The sequence below is a fragment of the Phragmites australis genome, chromosome 3 (assembly GCF_958298935.1).
Source record: "Phragmites australis chromosome 3, lpPhrAust1.1, whole genome shotgun sequence".
NCBI classification, from domain to species: Eukaryota; Viridiplantae; Streptophyta; class Magnoliopsida; order Poales; family Poaceae; genus Phragmites; species Phragmites australis.
Window position 1 is genome coordinate 25,543,739 of NC_084923.1, and position 18,610 is coordinate 25,562,348.

Genomic DNA, 18,610 nt, shown 5'->3' on the forward strand with positions numbered 1-18,610 from the left:
CGCTAGAATTCGCCGCTTTAAAACCTCTTTTGAAATTTGATGAAATTCAATTGGAAAAAAGTTTTGGAAATTTAGAAAATACTCTCGGGCCAAAATCCCCCTTCTCCCTCGGCCCAAACCCCGTTTTCCTTTCCCTCCCGCGTGGGCCGCCGACCTCCCTTTCCCCGTGCCGACCCACAGGCCGAGCCGGCCTGCTGGAGTCCTGAGCCGGCTCTCCGCTCTCGCTGCCGTGTGTACCCGCTGAGCCGCGCGCCAAGCCTCGAAGCCGACGGCTCTCCTTCTTCTTCCTTCGTCCGCCCGCCTCCCTGCTTAAACGCCGCCGCCGCCGATTTCATTTACGACCTCCCGGTTCATCTCCCCGCCCCGAATCATCTCCGCCGCGTGCACGTGCCCCTCCCCCTTCATTTCCCCTCCATTTAAAGCCGTTTTAGTGCTCAACTCAGAGTAGAAACCGTCGGCCATCAAGGCCATGACCGCCGCTCCTTTCCCCTTCAAATTCCGGCCACTCCGGCCACCATCTCCCCTATTTAAGCCACCCTCTACCTTCCCGGCAAGAGTCCGCACACCACACACTCGCTCACACCTCGCTTTTCCGCTCGGAGCGCCGTCGCACCGAGCTCCGAGGTCGTCGACCGCCGTTCTTCACCGCCGACCACCTTCGGATCCTCTCCGCCGGCAAGAAGCCCACCGTAAGACTCCCCTTTGCCTCCTCTATCTTTTGCGCCATTCCCCGCCGAGGTCCGTGCTCGTTTGCGCCATTCCGGTGAAGGTCCGGCGATCCCCGCCGCCGCTGGTTGCCGCCCGCGCGTCGCTGTGCCGCCAGCCAAGTCCCCTTCAACCTCGGCCGCCCGATCAAGATCCAACGGCCCAGATTATTTGGTGCAAACCCCTTTTGAATCCGGTGCACCGTAGGCATGGACCGGCCTTCCAGGCCGTGGTCCATGGTCCCGTAGACCTTTTCCATATGATTTTGTTTTGAGGAATAAATCTGTTTCGCTTTATGACGTCATAAATCCAATTTCTAGTATAAAAACAATTCGGATTTTCTCTGATAATAAGGAAATTTTGCAGAAACACCCCTGGAACTTCAAATAATCATAACTTTTTGTTCGTAGCTCCGATTTAGGTGATTTTCGAGCTCAAACGATCGTAGCATCGCGTAGAATCTGTTTATAGGGTTTTCGTCTAGTTTTAGGAATGTTTGGTGTACTGTTCTTATGTTACATTGTGTGCTCATGTAGACGGTTCAGCTCTGGAGTTCGGCAACTTTCAAGAGGAAGATTTTGAAGGTCCTGTGCAACACTTCGACGAAGGCAAGTGTCTTGACCATGTTGCAAACCCAGTTTTTATATAAAAATAGTCTTTGTCAAAAATGCATGTTGTTTTACAAAATGGGTAGTATAGCAAACACTAGTGTTAGTTGTAGATGTTTTATCCTTAAAATAACATCATGTTTATGCTTAGCCATGCTTTTTTTTTTATGAACATGTAGCATGTGGGTGATGAATCATGATTTATGAACTAAAATTTGATATAGGAAGTATGTCATGAAAACTAATGTTGTTAAGGGAGTTAACAACAAGGATATTTGGGGTTTTGGGCAAGAAAGGGTTATTCTAGGCATGGTTGGTTGAATGGAGATGTTTGGTAATCTACCCTTATGGGGTTATTGGCGATCTTGCCCAGACCATTTTAAGGATCGGTTCGTAGAGCGACCATCCATGACAACAGTGCAACCACAAGACCAATATGGTACGGCTTGGCCTAGTAATTAGGTGTTCTCCCAGTGTTGTATGAGCCAATTGGATGTGTAGATAAGAAAGGGTTACTTCCCGATTCTACCCGGCACAAGAGGGGGCTTCTGGGGTGGAGGGTTACTCCATTTATGTACGGCGGTGAAACCTCAGTGGGCAAGTGCATACTGGGAGACTCTTTGGAAAAGCCTCGTAGTGATCTCTTGGTGCACACCTCGGAAGTATGTAAGGTACCGACGGGTACTGGCAAAAGAGAAGATCACGACTCGTGGGTAAAGTGTATAAACTCTGCAGAGTGTCAAACTGAATATTCAGCCGTGCTCACAGTCATGAGCGGCATGGACCCTCACATGATTAGTTGGGTGGTTTCGGATGTGTTGGTTGGTCTTTAGTTGGACCGGGTGGTTCATAGTGGTGGGAACTGCGATTCGACCTTGGTTTTGGTTTCAGGTGAATGGAACATCAGTTGAGGAGCAAGGTGGTTGGAACCTTGGCTCAAGCCTCAAAGAATCTTTTATGTAGTAAATAGATTGCTTTTATAACTGATGTACTACTAAAATGGCATTTTATGCAAATAAACCTCTGAGTTAAGCCATTCTTGTTATTAGCCCCATGTCATGCTTTCCCACACTTGCAGAGTACGAAATGTACTCACGCTTGCTATTTTTAATAATAAATGCTGCTCAGTGGGAGAAGACTACAAGGAAATCAAGGAAGCTAAAGACCATTGTTTGGAGATGGAGTGTTCCAGGTCGCGTTACCCCTAGTCGATTGCCTGTGGTGTGCCCAGAAGATTCATAGGAGTCATCTTGTGCTCTTCCGCCGTTGTCTTGTAACTTTGGTATTTTTTCCAATAAAGTTGTTTTTGATCGATATAGAACTGTATATCATTGATATGTACCGCATGTATGATGAAACTGATCCTGGTATACATGTGGAATGCACCTGGTTGTTTTTTTGAAAAACCAGGCGTGACACCGTGCCTCCTGGGCCGCTCGTGCCCGAGCCAGGCCGTGCCGTGCCGGGCCGTGCCCGTGCCGGCCTGACTCGGCCGGGCCGTGCCGTGCCGGCCCGCCGTGCCTCGCGCTCGACCCAGGCACGGTCCGTGGCCTCGTGCCGTGCCGGCCCGGCCCATCTCGGCTCGGGCCGGACCGTGCCTGGGCCGTGCCTATAGTTCCGTGCCTCGGACCGGTCCAGTAAGCACGACCTATTTAGACATCTTTATACGAAACTAACATCTTATTAAAGATATGTGAAATATGAATCTATTAATACATATTTTATACACTAAACATATATATAATTTAACTAATTGTTAATAAAAAAATATAAAGTTTGATTTTATTGAATCCTAATACGGAGGAAGTACTTAGATATCACTAACTTACTTGTAAGCAAATATAAATGAACTTGTAAGTGCGTTAACTCTAAGTAGTGACAACAAACTTGCACGCAGTGCAACTAGTAACTGTACATGACTCATGACTGCCTTGTAAAATAATAAAAAGAAACACTACATTCGTTTAGAATTCATGCCGGCAAACTTCGTTCGCATTCCATTTTCTAGTCGATAACTACAATATATTTTATTCATTTAGAAATAGTAGGTGTATTTAAAAAAAAATCAAACTTTGTATACTTTGTCTAATATTTAATTAAATTATAAGAATATTTAGTGTATAAGAATTATATAACTAAAATTACAATTCAAAATGATTTTATATTATATATATTTTGTAACTATAAATAATATATTTTATAAAAAATCTTAACTAAAATCTAACTTTAAAGATCGAGGCTAAAAAAAAATATAGCTACTATTTCTAAATAAAAGGAGCAGATAATAAGGATATACCATTAGAACTGCTTCCAACGAGACAGCTGGCCTCTACAATGTTTCCTGTTCGATTTCAGGCCTGTTTCAATTATGTAAAAGTCAAAGCGTTTCGTAAGCAAAGAAGCGAGCTGTAGGCAGAACGACACAAGGTGGAGGCCTAGGCCGGCCGCATCGCCGGCGACCATACAGAGTGGAACATGAAAGAAGCCCAGCACCACGTCGGCCGCATCCTACATGTCAGTCTCTGCACGGCGCCGGTATATCTACCCGAGACCCAGGGCGATATAGGGCCGTTTGGTTGCACCTAACATGGCTCGTATTCAGTGAGCTAGACTCATTTAAATTATATTGATATATGTAGTACTATTTATTTGGTTGATTATATATATTTAGTTTGACTAAAAAGAGATTGTATTTAATTATCCATATAAATATATATTGTATGAGATTAAAATTAAAAAAACAAGTATCAATATGTTTATTTTTATAAATACACTATATAATATTTAATTTATCATTAGATCTTAATCAAATTTAAAATATACTAATATAAATTAATACTCACTAAATATACGCTAATCACGTCATTAGCTGACCTCCCACCGGCCTAGCCCGACAGAAATGGATTTTGTTTCCGCTGGGCCAGACTGACTCACCGATTTTGCAAGCATGGGTCAAGCCTGTTCCAACATATAAGCAACCAAACGCGCTAGGCCTACACACATAGGGCCAGGCCAGTCTTGGAACAGGCTATCAAATAGGAGTTTTTTATTTTTATATTTTTTATTAAAAATTTAAATAAATAGATTTTTCGTAAAAAAAAATTAAAAAATAGACGTCTGCAACCCCTAAGAGGGCGGTTAGGTCTGATAACCGCCCCCTGAGAGGACAGGTGGCCTAACCGCCCTCTCAGAGGGTGGCAAGGGGTGCTCGCCTGTGCCCAGGCCTTACCACCCCCTAAGGGGGCGGGTACGGCTCCTTGCCACCCTCTCAGAGGGTGGTTAGAGGGGCTGCCCGCCCGCGCCAACCGGCCTCCACCCCTTCCGCCCTCCTCTATAAAAGGGGCTAAAAATAGCCCAAAATCACATTTTATTCAAAAAAAAGAAAAAATTGTGAAGAGGGAGGAGAGGAGAGGAGAGGAAAGGGGAGGAAGAGAGCCCGGCGAAGCCCTGCTGCATTTGATCTGTGGATTTGAATATCACTTTCCGGTAAGTCCTTTTTTTCTTTTTATTGTTGTTAATTAGTGTAGTAGTAGTATATGACATAGGTTTTAGACATGTATGACCTAGGTTTAGAAAATGCTATGTTTTGTAGAAAATTGTCAAATTTAATTAGAACATGGTATGATAGCAGTGAAATATAGAATATTATTTGTACTATGTTAGTTTTGGAAATGTAGATTTTATAGAATAATAATTGTATGGTTGTATTGTGAGACCTAGGAGCTAACACTGTATGATAATAGGCGAACCTAGGATGTAGCATTTAGAAAATTGTAGCATTTAATTTGCACACGGTAGAATAGCTAGTAAATGTAGATTGTATAGAGTAATATTTGTAGGTAAAATTTGGGTAGGACTATTATTGAAAATCTATTGTTATGTATGAATCGGTGTCGGTAAATTATTTTTTCCGATAATGAGAAATATAGTTCGTCAGTCTTAACATTGGTTATATTTGCGGGTGTTTCTAGGGATGACAGATAAATTAATTTTTCAGATATATTATGGTGAGGGTGAAATTAGGTACGGTCCTAACGGTGTAGATCTGCCTGGATTTTGTCATATCATGAAGGGTCTTAGTAAAGCAAATGAGAGGACCATTATGGGTGTGTGCAAATGGCTCATACGGTTTTTCCAACTGGATCCGCAGCAACATGAGCTGAAGCTGAAAGCTGTCCTCAGCCGTGCTAGTCATGGATATTTTGGCGAGCTTGTTTCCATCGGAGCCACATCAACTTGGAGGCAGTATATAGATATATCTTGTGAACGCGGCTTGCCTCTGGTTTTGTTAGCTGAGGCGTACCTGAAAGATCAAACTGAGGTGAACTCTGCGGAAGCAGTAGCAGGACCAAGTAAGACAGTGGAAGATGAATCAGAGTAGGTTAACGTCGGGACCGGGGAAGATGTTGGAGATATTCTAGAGCTGCAACCGATGGGTGTAGCCGATGAAGGGGAGCATACCCCTAGCATCATTGAAGAGATGGAGTTGGAGGATGAAGAGTTGGAGGAAGGCCTTGCCGATGGGGATTCATCTGACGAGGAGGGTAATACTTTAGTGCCTGTAGAGTGGAGGGATCATGAATTTTTAAAGCTGGTGGTTAGCGAGGCTGATCGGACACCGTGGCAGTACCATGATAACGAGGTGTCCCAGGGTGCTATATACCCTACAAAGGAGGCAGTTATTGATGCAGTTAAATTTTAGTCGTTTTCTCTTCGGAGGCAGTTCAAGGTTGTTAAATCGAGTAAAAGAGAGTATGATGTGAAGTGTTTGGTGCCTCAGTGTCCTTGGCGGGTGCACGCATTCAGAGGAAAATGGGTAGACTACTGCAGTGCTCAATAGTTAAGGAACATAATTGTCACATTGAGGAAATAGAGTTTGCCCACCGAAATCTGTCATCTACCTTTATTGCAAATGTTATGTATAGGGAGATTGTGGATAACCTAAGGTATAAGCCACGATCAATAATCCGTGCTATTGAGCAAAAGTTTCAATACACAATAAACTATACGAAGGCATGGAGGACGAAATAAAAGGCTATTGAGATGAGGTTCGGAAAATATGAAGATTCATATCACAATCTACCTCGTCAATTAGCCACAATTTGTGGAAGGAACCCAGACAGCTATTATGATATCAAGCATTACCCCTCGACTGATGTGGGGTACAGCGGGAAAAGAGTATTGCAGCGTGCTTTCTTTGCATTCGCTGCAACCATCAAAGCGTTTCGGTATTGTCGACCCATCATATGCCTGAATAGAACATTCTTGACTGGAAAGTACAAAGGACAGATATTGTCTGCAATTGGGGTCGACGGTAACAACCAAGTCCTGCCACTAGGGTTTGCTTTCGTGGAGAGTGAGAACGGGGACAGCTAGTATTGGTTCCTTGAGCGGGTCAAACATGCTATTGTTTTTGACCGACTAGATATATGTCTGATTCATGATAAACATGCAGAGTTGTTGCAGGCTTTGCTAGATATGGAACATGGTAGTGTTCGACGGGGTGTAGCAGCACAGTGGCCCGGCCTCATGAGCAGGTGGTGCATGCGCCATATGGGTGCGAACTTCTACAGATAGTTTAAAAACAAAGAGTTGATGAAGCTTTTCAAAAAGTTATGCAGTCAAAACCAGCAACGGAAGTTCAATGCCCTATGGGCAAGACTTGATGAGCTAATTCTAAAACAAACAGCGGAGGCTGCACCAAATGGTGATGAACCGATAGCTCTTGGACCTCTTTCAACAGATACTCCGCAGATAGTAAGGAGGTCAGGTTCAGCTATTAGGAGCTTCTCACAGTGGATACGTAATGAGCCAAATGAAAAATAGGCTTTGTTGTACGACAGTGGTGGTGCAAGGTATGGAGTAATGACAATAAATCTTGCAGAGGTTTATAATTGGGTCATGCGAGGAATTGTAGAAGGCATTTTGCATGGGACTTGTAAGTATTTTATTGATCGGTATGCAGCTGCTAAAAATGTAATGGAGGACAATCGTATGCTTTACGGACGGATGCTATGTGAGTATATGAAGAAGGCCACTAAGAAGGCCCACATGCATCGCGCAAATCAAGAGGGGACTGTGGAGCACAGGTTCAGTGTCCTATGCTTGGATAAGGGTCGGAGGGGTGGAAGACGTGAGCGGCATGTATAAGAGTGTGTGCTAAGGAGTGGGACATGCATTTGTAGTTGCTAGAAGCCACAATTACTCCACAAACCTTGTACACACGTCATAGCTGCGCGTGCGGAGCACCATATGCTTCCCAGGCAATATTGTCGGTGTATCTGGAACCGGGGGTCCCTGAATCCCGAGGCCAGGCCAGCCATCCGCCACATGGCGCCATCCCGCAAGGTCTCTCCTGAAGGATGAGAAAAGCTTAAGTCCCGGGAGAAGGTGCTCGGGGCGACAGTCAGTGGTCCCCGGGCACCCCAGTTCCCCGATGATCCGCAGAGTCTAAGTACCGGGAAGAAAGTGCTCGGGGAGGTGCCCGGTCACCCCCGAGCACCCTAGTCCCCCGATGATTAGAAGAGCTAAGTTCTGGGAGAGAGTGCTCGGGGCTGCGAGCGGCGGTCCCCGAGCACTCGGTTCCCCAAGGATCCTTACAAAGAGTGTTCGGGAGAGAGTGCTCGGGGCTGCACGTAGCTACCCTCGAGCACTCGGTTCCCCGAAAGTCCATGCAAGAGTGCTTGGGAGAGAGTGCTCGGGGAGATGAACGGTGCCCCCGAGCACCCGGTACCCCGAAGACAAGGATAGGCATTCTCGGGAGAGAGTGCTCGGGGAGGTGAACAGTACCCCCGAGCACTCGGTGCCCCGACGACCCAGAATGGCCCCCGAGGGGCCCACCGATGAGGTGTCCACCAGTCAGAGGTCTGAGGCCGCGTTTAATGAGCGTGCGTGGCCTGACAGATCCAACTACTCCCACCACAGCGTCAGTTCCTGCCATGTTTTGGCAGAGATGCGTGGGGTCATTAATTGCACGGGTCCCGTCCCGCGTCATCCGGCTTGCCTTGGGATAACATCGCGAGGATCAAGGCGTTCTGTCTGCCGCCCTGCTGTGGTAGAGGAACAAGACAGGGCGGGCACGCCGGGTTGCTCTACGGCTGCACGGTGGGCCCTCTCCACGGCGCCCGTTGCCAGGGCGTTTTATGGTGATAGGTGACCGGGCGTGCGACGTTTTTTCCACCCCCGGTCACTTCACCCAGAAGAAATGATGACGCCTTTCCCAGTCATGGCGTCTTGGAACTTATGCTCCCTCCTTCCTGTTCGGGGCATGTCTCGGCCGGTAGGTACTTAAAATAGCCGGCAACACAGAAGCAAAGAGACCGACGACGAACAACAGAGGACGAACGAGAAGAAAAGAGAAACAGAAGCAAGAAGGCTCTCTCTGGACTCACTCCCGAACAAGACCAAACACAACACCAAGAACGAAGAACCCAGGCGAGAGTAGACACTGTGAGCAAGGTTGAGCATAGTTCCAGCCGAAGAACAAGGAGCCTCAAGCTCTTAGTTAGACCACAATTCTTGTAACCAGCAACATCCTTGAGGGACTTCCTCGGGACAGTTATTGCATCCATACAGGAGTAGGATATTACGCCCCCGTGCGGCCTGAACCTGTCTAAATTCCGGTGCATTTACTTCTTCTTGCACTAGGCCAACACCCCCACCACCGGCCGTTGCATTCATTCTCATTTATTTCTCCGACAAACTTATTCAGGATCATCCCCCCACCGAATCTCTAAAAAGGGGTTTCTCAGGATCCCTGCGACAGGAGTTAATCCTCCGACAGCTGGCGCGCTAGGTAAGGGGGAACATCCCTGAATCTGTTTGTTTGTTTTCTTCCACAGGAAAAATGGCTGGTGGTCATCGCCTCCAGCGTTCTGGCTCCAGTTCCAGCGAGGAAATGCAGCCCATCGCACAGGAGGCCCCAGTCGCTGCTGCGTCCCAGCAGCAGCCGCTATCTGCACGCGCGGCGTTCCCCTCCCAAGGGAACCAGGGCGCAGGGCCCATCCGGGCCTCCGCCGCTGCCGCCGGTGCACCTTCCGACCCCCAGCTGGTGATCGAAACTCCGGCCGCCAGGTCCGCATCCGGACAGCGTCGGGCGCCTCTCCGGCGTAGGCTCGCTTTCGGCGAGGCTGGCCCCGGGAGCGTGCTGCTTGCGGCGCACGCTCTCCTCAGGCACCCGCCTGTCCAGGCGACACCGGAAACCCCGGAGGGCCGCTGGATCCAAGAAGTCGCTGCCCTAGTCGGCACTGCTCGCCGCCAGGTGCTGGCTGAGAGTTCTCGCACCACCACCCAGCGTGGCGCCGCCAGAACCGGCCCATCGTCGGGTAACGTTCGCACAGGCCGGGGGGCCTCCAGGCGGAGCGCCGCCCCCTGGCCGCGTCCGAAGCCTAGGACCTCCGCTTGCGTCTCAACGAGCGGAGGGGCCACGAAGATGCGCGTGTCACTCTCGAGCGCCAGCGGGAGACCCGGCAGGAGGCCGAAGCTGAGGACCAGGCTTCCTCTTTCCCGGCCCATGAACGCCAGGATTCCCCGGCTCGCCGGCGCTCCCCGCCAAGGAATGCCACCCGCGCAACAGGGTACGGCACCGGGTGCCGCGCCTTCACCGCTGAGCTCCACCGGGTCAAATGGCCCTCCAAGTTCCCCCCAGAGCTGCCGGAGAAGTACGACGGTTCCATCAACCCTGTTGAGTTCCTCCAAATATACACTACAGCCGTCCAAGCGGCCAGGGGCAGCGAGAAGGTGATGGCTAATTATTTCCATGTTGCCTTGAGGGGCTCTGCCCGTTCTTGGCTCATGAACTTACCCCCAGGATCTATTAGCTCCTAGGATGATCTCTGCCACCAGTTCGTGGCTAATTTTCAGGGTACGTTCACACGCCCCAGCTTGGAGTGTGACCTCCATGCCGTCAAGCAGCAGGAAGGGGAGACGCTGCGGCGCTTCATTCAGCATTTCAGCCAGGTCCGTAACACTATCCCACGGTTAGCCCCCCACGCTATTATCGTCGCCTTCCGGCAGGGTGTCCGTGACGAGCGGATGCTCGAGAAGCTAGGTACGCACGAAATGGAAACCACTGCGGAACTCTTCGCGCTGGCCGACAAGTGCGCTAAGGCGGCGGAGGCCCGGGCTTGGCACGCTCCGCGTCCCGAGCTCCCCGCCGCCGACCAACCAAGTTCTTCCCGCTCCGACAGGCGGGAAAAGAAAAAGAGAAGAAGACGCGAAGCCGCTCCTGTCGAACCGGCCCAGGGCCCCGTCCATAGGCCGGTCCAAGAGCCCAACCGCCGGTAAGAACGCCGGGCGGCCACCGACAGACGGCCTGCGCCCGTGAGAGCCCCAGCTCCCGCCCGGGCTCCCGCTCCAGCAAGGGCTCCCGCTCCTGCGGGGCCCGAGCCAGGCAAATGGTGTCCCATACACCAGACCAGATGGCATGACCTCACGGAGTGTCGTACGGTCAAAGGCCTCGTCGAGCAGCGCCAGAGGGAGCGCGACGAGTCCCGCGGGGGAGGCGACGCTGAGACCACCCCCGGCAACGCAGAGCTCGGTTTTCAGGAGCCCGAGCATACTGTCGCCTTCATCTATGGAGGCGCCTATACGCCTTCCTCGCGGCGTGGTATCAAGGCCATGCGGCGCGAGGTGTGCTTGGCAACCCCGAGCGAAGAGGCCGCCAGGCCCCTGAGATGGTCGGACGCTCCGATCACGTTCAGTATGGCCGATCACCCCGCCAGTACTGCAGGCGTGGGGCGACTACCCTTGGTGGTGTCCCCTACCATCTGCAATGTCAAGGTCAGCAAAGTGCTGATCGACGGGGGTGCAGGCCTCAACCTCCTCTCCAAGGAGGCCTTTGAGAAGCTGCAGGTGCCCTCTAGGCGCCTAAAGCCGTCGCTTCCATTCTGCGGAGTGACACCCGGGCACTCCCTGCCCCTCGGGCAGGTCGAGCTACCCGTGACCTTCGGGAGTCGGGACAACTTCCGTACGGAGAACGTTCTCTTCGACGTCGCGGAGCTCCCCCTCCCCTACAACGCCATCCTAGGGCGTCCGGCGCTCGCTAAGTTCATGATGGCTGTGCACTATGCCTATCTCGCGGTCAAGATGCCGGGCCCAGCAGGCCCCATCTTCGTGACCGCCGACTCCGGTGGTGCCATCTCCTGCGCCGAGCAAACATACCAGGCCTTGGTCTCAGCTCAGGCCGAGGTTGAAGGCTGCCCAGGGGGCCCGGGACCCTCTTCATCCAAACCCCGACTCGCTGCCAATGCCTCCGTTCCTACGAAGAAGGTCGTGGTGGGCGAAGACGCTTCCCAGGTCGTCCGAATCGGCGGTGACCTGGACAGCAAATAGGAAAGCGCGCTCGTCATGTTCCTCCGGGCTAACGCAGACGTGTTTGCATGGCAACCGTCCGACATGCCCGGGATCCCTAGGGAGGTGATCGAGCATCACTTGGCGGTGCGTCCTGACGCCCGCCCGGTGAAGCAGAAGGTCCGGCGGCAGGTGCCTGAGCGCCAAAAATTCATCCGGGAGCAGTTCAGCAAGCTCCTTGACGCCGGATTCATCCGAAAGGTCCTCCACCCCGACTGGCTGGCAAATCCAGTTATCGTCCCGAAGGCCAACGGCAAGCTCCGCATGTGTGTGGATTACACTAACCTAAATAAGGCTTGCCCTAAAGATCCTTTTCTCTTGCCCCGCATAGATCAAATTGTAGATGCAACCGCGGGATGTGATCTTTTGTGTTTTTTAGATGCAAACTCTGGGTATCACCAGATCCGCATGGCCGTAGAGGATGAAGAAAAAACTGCTTTTACCACCCCGGTGGGGACTTATTGCTACATGTCAATGCCTTTTGGTTTGCGTAATGTTGGGTCCTCTTTCCAGCGCGCCATCCGTAGCACGCTCGATTCGCAGGTTGGCCGCAACGTCGAGGCCTACATCGATGATCTCGTGGTCAAGTCCCGAGACCGCGCCACCCTGCTCGAAGACCTTACCGAGACTTTCAACAGTCTCCGCACCACCCGCCTCAAGCTCAACCCCGAGAAGTGTATCTTCGGGGTGCGGCGGGCAAGCTCCTCGGTTTCTTGGTTTCTAGCCGAGGGATCGAGGCCAATCCAGAGAAGATCCGGGCCATCGAGCAGATGCGACCCCCGGCTCGACTCAAGGAGGTTCAGCGTCTCACCGGCTACATGGCGGCCCTCGGGCGCTTCATCTCCAAACTTGGGGAGCGGGGGCTCCCCCTCTTCAAGCTTCTGAAGAAGACCGGTCGTTTCGACTGGACGCCGGAGGCTGAGCAGGCCTTCCGTAATCTGAAGAAGTATCTCACCTCACCACCCGTGCTAGTGGCTCCGTCCGAAGGCGAGCCACTACTACTCTACGTATCGGCCACCCCTCAGGTCATAAGCATGGTGCTGGTGGTAGAACGCGATGAGTGCGCGGGGCCAGGTGCTGGGTCCCAGCTCCCGGTCGCCCCCGGGCACTCCACCGTCCTCGCGGCTCCCCCCGAGCAGGGGGTCGAGCCCGAGCACTCGGCTCCCCACGAGCAGGGGGTCGAGCCCGAGCACCCAGTCAGCCCCGACCACGTCGCCAAGCCTGGGGGCTGTAACAGCCCCTCGGGTGAGGCCGGGCTCTGGGCCCGCCGGGTGCAGCGACCGGTGTACTTCGTCAGTGAAGTCCTCCGGGAGGCCAAAATAAGGTACCCCCAGGCTCAGAAGCTGCTCTACGCCATGCTCATCACTTCCCGGAAGCTGCGCCACTACTTCCAGGCGCATAAGGTCTCGGTGGTTACCACGTACCCACTGGGACCTATCCTCCGGAACCGAGAAGGCACCGGGCGTGTTGTCAAGTGGGCGGTGGAGCTGGCGGAGTTCGACCTGCACTTCGTCAGTCGCCAGGCGGTCAAAAGCCATGCGCTCTCCGACTTCGTGGTAGAGTGGACACCCGTCCCCGAGGTGGTCCCAGAAGAGATTTCTGCATATCCCGGGCACGATGCGCCCGGGTACTGGATCATGCATTTCGACGGTTCCCTCTCGCTGAAAGGCGCGGGGGCCAGAGTGGTTCTCACCTCCCCAACGGGTGAAGAACTCCGGGACGTTGTGCAGCTGCAGTTCCGCGTATCCAACAACATAGCGGAATATGAAGGTCTCGTCGCTGGCCTCCGAGCCGCGGTGGGGCTCGGGATTCATCGCCTCCTGGTCAAGAGAGACTCCCAGCTGGTGGTCAACCAGGTATCCAAAGAGTAAGGAAGCTGGAGAAGCGCTTCGATAGCCTGGAGCTGCGGTACATCCCTCGCCGCGACAACGCTCTGGCCGACAACAAGCGCTTCGTCTTGGAACTTGTGCCCCCTCCTTCCCGTTCGGGGCATGTCTTGTCCGGCAGGTACTTAAAATAGCCGGCAACACAGAAGCAAAGAAACCGATGACGAACAACAGAGGACAAACGAGAAGAAAAGAGAAACAGAAGCAAGCAGGCTCTCTCTGGACTCACTCCCGAACAAGACCAAACACAACACCAAGAACGAAGAACCCATGCGAGAGTAGACACTGTGAGCAAGGTTGAGCATAGTTCCAGCCGAAGAACAAGGAGCCTCAAGCTCTTAGTTAGACCACAATTCTTGTAACCAGCAATATCCTTGAGGGAATTCCTCGGGACAGTTATTGCATCAATACAGGAGTAGGGTATTACGCCCCCGTGCGGCCCGAACCTGTCTAAATTCCAGTGCATTTACTTCTTCTTGCACTAGGCCAACACCCCCACCACTGGGCGTTGCATTCATTCCCATTTATTTCTCCGACGAACTTATTCATGATCATCCCCCGGCCGAATCTCTAAAAAGGGGTCTCTCGGGATCCCTGCGACAGGAGTTAATCCTCCGACAAATATGTTTCAAAGTACTTCATGAAAGATCAAATACTGAACACCTGGAATCATGAGCTGTATGGTTACGGCATTGTTGACACTTTTACAAGTAATCCAGGGCCTGCAAGAATCTATGTGCCTGATTTGGAAAAGATGAAGAACGCACCTGACTGAAGACAAACTCGGCGGATTCGTAACGATATGGATGAATTCGAGGCGGGCCCTAGGGTCAAGCGATGCAGTCAGTGTAATAAAATAGGTCACACATACAAGTATTGTTCGAAAAATGCACCTGTTGATGCACCTGTTGTCTAGGTGAGTATTATGACGCGTTGTACTCGATTTGTAGCATTTGAACCTTCATTTTTAAGTAAATGTCGCAATGTGTTCATGTTGCATATAGTTGTATAGTGAATTTGCATTCAATGTATATTGTTTCTGTCTACATCTAGCAATGCATTAATATACATGTCTTTCAAATGCAAATATGGTGGACCCTGCGACCCCTGAGCTTCTGGACCCTACAGTGGACAAGAGGCACCGCAGCTTCTTGTCCGCTAAGCACCAGACGGAGTTAGGAGTGTTCCGACCATGTAGCCTACCTCTTAGGCCTACCTTGCACTGGAGCTGCGGTTGGGGTCATCGATATAGATGCTGACTGGATCAACGTCATGCATCAGCGCTTTGGCCCAGTTGGGCGGAAGGCGGACACACCCCCTACGTGCCTGAGTTCTTGTCCGATGCACGAGGGCCAACGAAGAAGTGGATCCTACAGTTTCAGGTTCAGTACAATACAACGTGTCATTTACTATTCGAGTATCTAGTTATGATCATTATTGACACCTGTCATATTTGCAGCCGGCGTACATATACCCACAGGCCAACGCAAACTCGGTATTCAGGCATTTGGAGGCATATCTGCTTTGGCTGTTTGGGTGTGTTATGTTCACCAGCGGCCAAGGCCACCTAGTTGCTAGGACGCTTGTGCCATACGCCAAGTTGATAGCGGATGCTGATGACGAGAAGGTACCGCAGTTCAGCTGGGCATCTGCTGTCCTTGTTGCGACGTATCGGGCGCTCTGCGACGCATGCACAAAGAAAGAGCCACTAGCCACTTTTGCCGGGTGTCCACTTCTTCTGCAGCTGTGGTCCTACGAGCGGTTTGCCATAGGCAGGCCAGTGGTGGACCGCTCCCTATACCCCGAGGAATGGTACGGCGAGCCGGATGAGGACGCGCCTACCATGGCCTCGATGTGGTGCCGTCGTCGGGTACGTACTTTTTATTAACACTTTTGTTCGCACGCTTGTTACCTCTAATGATTTCTAACGATATTTGTCACGCAGCTACACTGGGCGCATGAGTAGCCTCGCAGCGCTTACGAGCATTTTCGGGCCTAGTTCGACAGGCTACGTCCGGACGACGTGGTATGGTAGCCGTACAACATCTTGGCCGTCCAAGGCCGTGCAGGTTTGGGTTTATCGCCATTGTGTACCCGCGACGAGGATTACTGGCTTACAAAGGCACCGCTTGTCTTCGACATCTACGTTGTGGAATACTCACCGCACCGCGTCATGCGGTAGTTTGGCCGTCACTAGGCATTCCCTCTCGTCCACATTCATACTGTCCCCGTGCACGTCCACATGTATATATGCATAATTAAAATTTTCGTAACCTTTGTCTTACTGTGACTTACATTTACCATGGTTCATTTACAGGTACACACGCAAAGGCCAGCCCGCTGGCAACCTCTGGGCAGATTGCTTGGCCCCTTACGTGGCAGCATGGGCCCAAGCGCTACAGGATGTTGTGGAGGAGGCGCATCCTTCAACGAGCAGAGCTTCAACGACTACCTACGGTGGTACGTTCCACGTACACGCACATGAGTCACCTACACCTCTAAGGGTGTCCGGCCCCACATCGCGTCGACTACGGAGGCATACCCAGTGCATTGGAACGAGGACGCTGTATTAGCAGTACGTTTTACTTATAAGTCAGTAGTCCATACTCAAGGAAAAAACCTGTACATTTTAATTGTTTTTTTCTTGTTCGTATCTGCAAGCCGATATCATTTACGATGTCTATAGGGATGCAGCTGGTGCCATGGACCGCCTCTGGCAAGGCCAGCACCTCATTGCGTCGGATGTTGTGGGCTTCATCAAGCGGGTTTTCGACAAGACCGCGCGCGCCTTGAAGCTTACCTCCTGCCGATCCACAACAGATGTAGCTGGAGCGCCTCCCAGGTCTAGTGGTGTCCACGCCGAGTCGTCTTGGTGGTTAGATGTGCACCGCCGTTCATCGGTGTTGGCACCTACACGATCCCTTTTACCACGTTATGCAGGCTCGGAGCAAATAGGTACGAATTTTTAATTTGCACGACATTTAAATATATTCGTTTCTTACTAGTGCATTCATTATTAAACTTTTATTAGGTGCACCTACCCCACCAGCAGCGTTCGAGCCATACTACGGCACGCCCGCCTGGCCTTTTTCTGCTGCACCGACATACCACGTAGGTACAATTGTACATTTTTTACTACTACTTTCATTTCCACATTGTTCATATCTAACATAACTATTTGTTCGTAGGCCCCTCCAGCTAGTACACATGGACTCCAGGAGAGCCTTCACAGTCCTCGTACCCTAGTAAGGGGGATTAGGCTGGCCCGGACCCCGCATACGACCTCGTTTGTGACTTCTTCGGAGGCACACCTGACTACGACGTCCTCCAACAGTCCCAAGTTCTAGTGCTCCCCTTCGGACACAGCCCATGCAGGACGAGGCCTCGACACCGGTGCTCCCTACTAGACCTACCAGACATGTCGGTCCACCCGACCCCCTCACCTACTCCAGGGACCACGTGAGGGTCAACCAGCGGCATCGAGACCACGATGGGGGGCACGGCCGATGGCAACGGGGGTGGCAGCAGTAGAATTTTAGATTTGTTTGTTGTAACTTACATATGCATATTCGATTCGCGATATACTCCTACGTATTCAGCCACGTTTACTCTTTATGGTCCACTTAGCATGTCGTAACTGCATTTCATATTCCAAAATGATGGCATCCTAGTTGCATTTCTTAATCTGATATGATAACACGCTACATTCTATTGTCGTCACCAATGTATATCTTACAAAGCTACTTATGCAAGAAGTGACACCTTGCTTACTCTGTCGGGAGTGTAACTTTAATCACGAAGTGACCACATTATTGAATTTTAACTATGACATGACAACACATGCCTCCTTACGCAGGCTTTAGACAAGAAGTGATAACACTGGACAGCTTTTACCACACAATAAATGACAACACAGGTACCAATAAACATGGAATCTCTGTCCATCATCAATGACACAACTTTCCCATTCTTCAAGATGGAATCCAATACTCCTGCCACCATCTGAGCCCCTGCACTTACTCCTTTCTTCAAGAGCGAATCCAATGCTCCTGCCTCCCCCAACCATAAATAGCTGAACCTCCATACGTTGATGCACCACTTGTTTCTTAGATCTCTCAAGTGCAATGTCTTCCTCAGCTCCACCAAGCCCACCAAAGAAACATTGGGGGATTTTCATCCCTCAAGGTATCGAACCACCGATGTGCTTCTATGGTGACCTTTGCAGGCTCCGCGAGTCGCAAGACATCTCATACACCTATAGGCTGTGCTTCTTCATGTGTGCCAACTACGAATATGACAAGCCTCAACATAGAACATATGAGTATCCACCGGTATAACAACAGATATCAGCCACATCTCTGCCGATTTCGCACCCTGTTTTACTAACCGCTCATCTTGTTCTATTTGTTCAGTCCCCTCCACCGCTCTGTGATTTTATTCAATGGCTCGACAATAAGCAAAATGAGGAACAGAAGCAGTGGGTCAACATGAACATTAGGTGGAGAAGGGAAGCGTACACATGTCAGAAGTACGAGCAACAGCAAGAGAAACTTCGCCTCAAGCGGGAGGAAGAAGAGCGCATGAGGAAGGCGGCGCACAACCATACCGTGGCTCAGGCTCGGGAGGCTGAGAGGGCAAAGAAGCGGGAGAGAGCCCACCGTGTTAAGGTAGCAGGTCCCGATGCCTTCCGAAAGGGAAAATATCTTAAATGCACTCAGTAGAGAGTATCTAATGTAACCCGATATACTTCCACTCCCTAAGGCATATTATGATTAGGAGCAACACACTAATAAGTAGGTCTTAGTGTGAATCATACTCGTCGTGGCTACAGTCTTATGTAATATTTTCACCCTATGTTTAATACTATATTTGTCATTGTTCGCACCGCATACCCACGTAATATGCTGCGAGTGCTAATTACTAATTTTTTATTCTCCGACTATTACATAACCTACTCCAAATTTTAATTCCAAATTTTCGTAAAATCCTATTTTAATTATGATGAAATACATAAAATTTTACAATTTTCGGAAAAAAAAGTCATTACCGCTCCCTCAGAGG